We start from the raw sequence: 6,000 nt of genomic DNA, 5'->3' as shown, positions 1-6,000 counted from the left end.
GTATTGCTAGCAGCCACCCTGGGAACGCTGGGGTGCTTGCTGCTACACCATCTTGTCTCCTTTTTGGAATTAGCCTGCCAACACCTTGTCGTGGTTGTTGTTTAGCCATGTTGGATTCTTTGTGACCTGGTGGACCCTACTGTTTGTGGGGTTTTCTTGGCAAAGATACTGGAGTGGTTTGCCATTTCCTTCTCTAGTGGATTAAGGCAACAGAGGTTAAGGGACTTGGTCAGGGTCACACAAGCAGGAAGCATCTGAGGGTCAAATCTGAACTCAGGTCTTCCTGACTCTAGGCCCAGTGCTCTATCCACTGCAGCACCACTTAGCTGTCTTGGCCAACTAAAATTTCAGGAGTTCAGGAGCCTTTAGATACCACCTGTATAGAGAAGCAATTAGCCTTGGAGGAAATGGAGGCAGAGGTCTGAAACCTTTGTATCTCCCAGAGCTAGTTGCTCCTAAGTCGAGTAAGGGAGATAAGAGTCTTGGGAGACTGCAAAAAGGATAAAAGGAGAGGCCCAAACAAAGTGCTACATCTGGGAGAGGAAGAAATCAGAAATCACTTGAATCTGCTGAGCTTCTTAATCTGGGGGTCTATGAACTTGTTTGCTAGAAATATTTGGATAACCATTTCAATAGAATTGGTTTGGATGACTCCAAGAAGGGGTGCCTAGACTTCCCCAGATGTCAAAGTGGTCCAGGACCCCCAAACCAGTTAAGAACACTTGATTTAGGAGGATTGAAGGAAGGTGTCTCCATTGTCTTTGATCTCGGTCTTAAAGGATGATGGGAAAAATGTAAGCAGCAAGAGTTGCTAGCAGGACAATTACAGCAAGGTGGAATGATGATCAATTGTGAAAAGTTTGGCCACTCTGATTGATACAATGATCCAAGACAACTCCAAAGGACTCATGAGGAAAAATGCTATCCACCTCCAGAAAAACAACTGATGAACTCAGAGTGCAAACTGAAATATTAATTTCCTCATTTTATTTTTCTTGCCTTTTTTGGAAATATAGCTAATGCAGAAATATGTTTTGCATGATTTCACATGTATAATTGATATCGTATTGTTTGCCTTCTCAAAGAATATAGGAGGAGGTAGGAGGGAGGGAGAGAATTTGGAATACAAAATTTAAAAAGAAAAGAATGCTAAAAATAAATAATAATTTTTAAAAAGAGCAGCCTGGGTCGTGCCTCACATGCCAATATGGGGTGGGAAGGAGGCAGCTTCTCACTCCATGTCCCCACTCTTCCCCCTACTGGCCACTCTCTTCACTGGACCTGGCTGGCACCAAGGTCCTATAGTCAGGTGAGGCCCTCTCCTGGGGCGACTTCCTACTTGGGTGATGTGATTTGGTCCCTCACTTTGACTAGGGTCAGGGTAGCCCACCCTCCACTATCTCAGCTACTCCCCTAACCAATCAAAACCTCAGGCTCACACCTTTACTAAAATTGACTATGCTTTGGGACATAAAGGCATCACCAAAAAAGTATAAAAATAGAGATGCTAAGTACATCATTTACTAATAAAAATGCAGTCCAAATTGTATTTTTATTACAATGCAAGGGTCTTAAAAATAAAACAAAGTAACTGAAGACTAAATAATGTAATTTTAAAGAACTGGTGAGACAAAGAACAAGTTTAAAAACAATACAGAGTTTCATCAAGATTTCCCGTGTATGACCTGTATCAAATTACTATTTCAGGGAGGGAGAGAATTTGGAAGTCAACATTTTTAAAAACTGATGTTAAAAATTGTTTTTATGCGTAATTGGGAAAAATGTAATTCAAATCTAAAGAGAGAGAGAGAGAGAGAGAGAGAGAGAGAGAGAGAGAGAGAGAGAGAGAGAGAGAGAGAGAGAGAGAGAGAGAGACAGGGAGAGAGAGAGAGACAGGGAGAGGGAGTTTCTTCAATGCAAATGTAATGAGACACAACATACTAAAACTTATGGGATACAGCTAAAGCAGTTTTTAGGGGAAAATTTTATAACTCTAGATGCTTTTATCAACAAAAGAGAGAACACATCAATGAATTGGACACACAACTAAAAAAACTTGAGCCAGAGCAAATAAAAAATCCCTAAGCAATAAAATAGAAACTCTAAAAAACTAAAGAAGCGATAACTCAAATTAGAAGTAAAAAGATTATTGAACTGATAAAACTAAGGTTTTTCTTTTGATAAAGTAAGCAATTAGCTAATCTGATTTTAAAAAGAGAAAGGAAAACCAAATTGTTTATATAAAAAAATGAATAAGAAGAACTCAAAACAAGTGAAGGGGAAATAAAGAAAGTGATGTTCCATTATGTACTAACAAAATTGTTGACTTAGAGGAAATGGATGAATACTTACAAAAATATAAAATATCCAGATTGACAAAAGAAAAAATAGACTGTTTGAATAACTAATTATTAAGAAAAAGAAATTGACCAAGACATAAACAAACTCCAGAGAATAAAACTACAGGACCAGATGGGTTTAAAATTCTATCAAACATTAAAAAAAATTAATTCCAACTACATGAACTATTTGCAAAAATAAGAAAAGAAGAGAGCCTGTTAATCTCTTTCCATGCTACGTATATAGTCCTGCTACCTAAACCAAGGAGAGACAAAGCAGAGAAATAAAACTATAGATCAATATTCCTAATGAACATTGACATATAAATGTGAAACAAAATATTAGCAAGTAGGCAACAACATATTAGAAAGATAGTATACTCCCAGGTTGTACACTCAGGTTGGGTTAATACCAGTCAGTCAACTACCATTTATGAAGTACCTACTATGTGTGGAACACTGTGTTAAGTGCTGAGGATTCAAAGAAAGGCAAGACAATCCCTGTTCTTCCAGTCTAATGGAAACTCCAGATACAGGCTAAGTTGGGGATTGTCTCAGAGGGAAGGCACTCAGATCAAGGATGATCAGAAAAGGCCCCTTGCAGAAAGTGGGACTTTAGCTGAGACTTGAAGGAAGCCAGAAATGCAAGGTTGGTTAAACATAAGGAAGTCTATAAATAGAATGTTATGTTAATTAATATAAACAATAAAAACTATATGATTGATTATAGCCATAGATGCTGAAAAGACATTTGACAAAATGGAACACCTGTTTTTATTAAAAACTCTAAACAGTTTAGGAATGGGATCATTCCTTAATATAGTAAATAATATCTATTTAAATCTACAAGCAAACATACTATGTGATGGAGAAAAGTTACAGGCAAGAATATCTATTATCATCACTACTGTTTAACTTAGCACTAGGAATGCTAAATGTAGGGATAAGACAAAAAAGAGAAATTGAGGGAATAACACAAAGAGGAGACAAAATTAGTGCTTTTTGAGTTGATATGATTTATGTGGGAAAAATCTAGCATCAATGAAAAATTAGGAACAGTTAATCAATTCAGAAAAATTTAAGGATACAAAATAAATCCACAGAAATCATAGGCATTTCAGTAAGGGATTGATTCAAATTTTATTTGACTAAGAGTCATTCCCCAACAGATAAATGGTCAAAGGGTGTGAATAGGTAGTTTTCAAAGGAATATATCTATCAACAACCATATAAAAAAGTGATTTAAATCATTAATCATTAGAGAATTGGAAGCAGTTTTAAGGTTTTCCATCATATCTACTAGACTGACAAACATGACAAAAGATGTTGGAGGGGCTACAGGAAAAAGGCACACTTAGAGAACTGCTGATGTATCTATAAAGTGGCCCAGCCTTTTTGGAAAGCAATCAAAATATTTTTATTTATTTCATTAAATATTTCTCAATTACATTTTGAAAAATTTTAACATTAATTTTTAAAAATTTTAAATTTTTCACAAAAGAAAAATTTTAAATTTTCTCCCTTCCTAACCTCTCTTCCTTCCCCTCTTTTAAGAAGGTAAGCAATATGATATTGATTATACACATGAAGTCATGCAAAACATATCTGGAAAGCAATATGGAACTATGCCTCCAAAGCTGCTTAATTTTGAATTTCCTTTGACCCAGATGTACCTCCACTAGACCTATACTTCAGAGATAAAAAAGAGGAAAAGGATATATACACACATAGTTCTATAAATACACATCTATGTAAGTACAAATACTTATAGCAATTCTTTTCATAGTAGCTCAAAATTTCAATTTTTCCCCCACAATTGGAAATTAAGGGGCTGTCCTCCTATTAGGGCATAGCTAAAAATTACAGTATATGAATGCAATGGAATATTATTGTGCTATAAAAATGGTGAAATGGACAGTGTCAGTTTCGGAGGAGAGTGGGAAGACCTCTATGAATTAATGCAGAGTTAGGCCAGCAGAACTAGAACAATTTACACATTAATAACAATATTATGGAGAAAATTAACTTTTAAAGACTTTGAAATTCTGATCAATGCAGTGCCAAAACCACAAGTCCAGGAGACTGAAGCTGAAACATACCACCATTTTCATCTCTAGCCAGAAATGTGTTTTGCTTCGAATGAAGAAAGAACCATACATCTTTGGACGTGACTAATATGGAAATTTGTTTTTCTGCACTATGCTTGCTTGTAATGAGGATTTTCTTTTTGTTTTTCTTTTTTTGTAAAGTTTGCCCACTGAGGTGGAGAGGAATTTGGAGGGACTGATTGTGCTTGTAAAAATAAACAAATAAATAAATTTATTATTAAAAAAGAGTACCCATTGTGTTTGGGGGAAGGACAGTGGACATTCTGAGAGGCAACCTGGGGGTCTGGAGCTAGATTGAGACAAGGGATAAGGTTCAATATGGTCCGATTGTAGAAGGCCTTGGAATGGAGCTTCATTCAGGAGGGGAAAAGGAGTAGCTGAAGACTTTTTGGGGAAATCTTCAAAGAAAGATTTCCAAGGAGGAAAGAAGTGATATAAGCACATAAATTGGTGAGCTGATTATGGCAGGTGTTTGAAGGCTGGATTGAAGGGGAAAGTGAGCTGAGGTGGGAAGATCACTGTAGTGGTCTAGGCAGGCAGTTCATGGGGGCCTATGCCTGAGTGATAACATTTTTCATGTTTGTACAATGACAGAGAATTGGACTGGGTGCTCAATTGTTCGTCAGTCAATAAGCATTTATAAAGAGTCTACCAAATGTCAGGCACTGTATATGGGCAGGGGAGACAAAAAACAGGCAAAAGGCAGGCATTGCTCCAAGGATTTCATGGTCTAATGGGGGAGACAACAAGCAAACAAGTGTGTATGGACAGCATACGTACAGGATAAATTAGAATAAAGTATGAGCAAACAAATTCTATACAGGATCAATTAGAAATAATTAAGAGAGGGAAGGTACTAGAAAGGGGCTGGAAAAGGCTTTCTGCAGAATATGGACTATTAGCTGAGACCTGAAATCAGAAAGGTCAGTAGGCAGAGGTGAGGAGGGGGAGCATTCCAGACATGGGGGATGGCTGTCCCTGAGAAAATGCCTGAAGTTGAGAAATGGAATATCTTGTTCAGGGAACAGCCCAAGGCCGGTGTCACTGGATCAGAGAATATGTGGTGAGGAATTAAGGTTTAAGAAAACTGAGAACATAGGAGGGGGCTAGATCATGAAGGTCTTTGAAGGCCAAACAGAGCATTTTATATTTGATCTTGGAGGTGATAGCCACTGGAGTTTAGAGAGTGACATGGTCAGACCCCTGCTTTAGCACACATAGGGAAGTTTGGAAGAGGGGTGGATTTGGGGGAAAAGATAATGATTTTGGAAAAGATGAGTTCACCTTGGTTCCCTTTCTTCTACTTCCATGACCTGTACCCTAGTTCTCATCCCAATTTAGAGGAATACAAAGACTTTGGGATCAAAGGAGCTGGGTTCAAATTCAACCTTTGACACATTCCACCTGTGTAAGCTTGTGAAAGTCCTCGGCCCCCCCCCCCCAGGCCTCAGTTTCCTCAACTGTAACATGAGAGGGTTGGACTAGATGGTCTCTGAGGCCCTTCCAGCTCTAGAGCTAGGATCCTCTGTGGGATCTTGGGGAAATCAGCTGTC

This window comes from Petaurus breviceps, unplaced genomic scaffold (assembly GCF_028583685.1).
Source record: "Petaurus breviceps papuanus isolate PSGF00001 unplaced genomic scaffold, PetGlider_PUasm1.0 532, whole genome shotgun sequence".
Classification (NCBI taxonomy): Eukaryota; Metazoa; Chordata; class Mammalia; order Diprotodontia; family Petauridae; genus Petaurus; species Petaurus breviceps.
The sequence above is the reverse complement of the archived record's forward strand: the minus strand, read 5'-3'. Positions refer to the sequence as shown.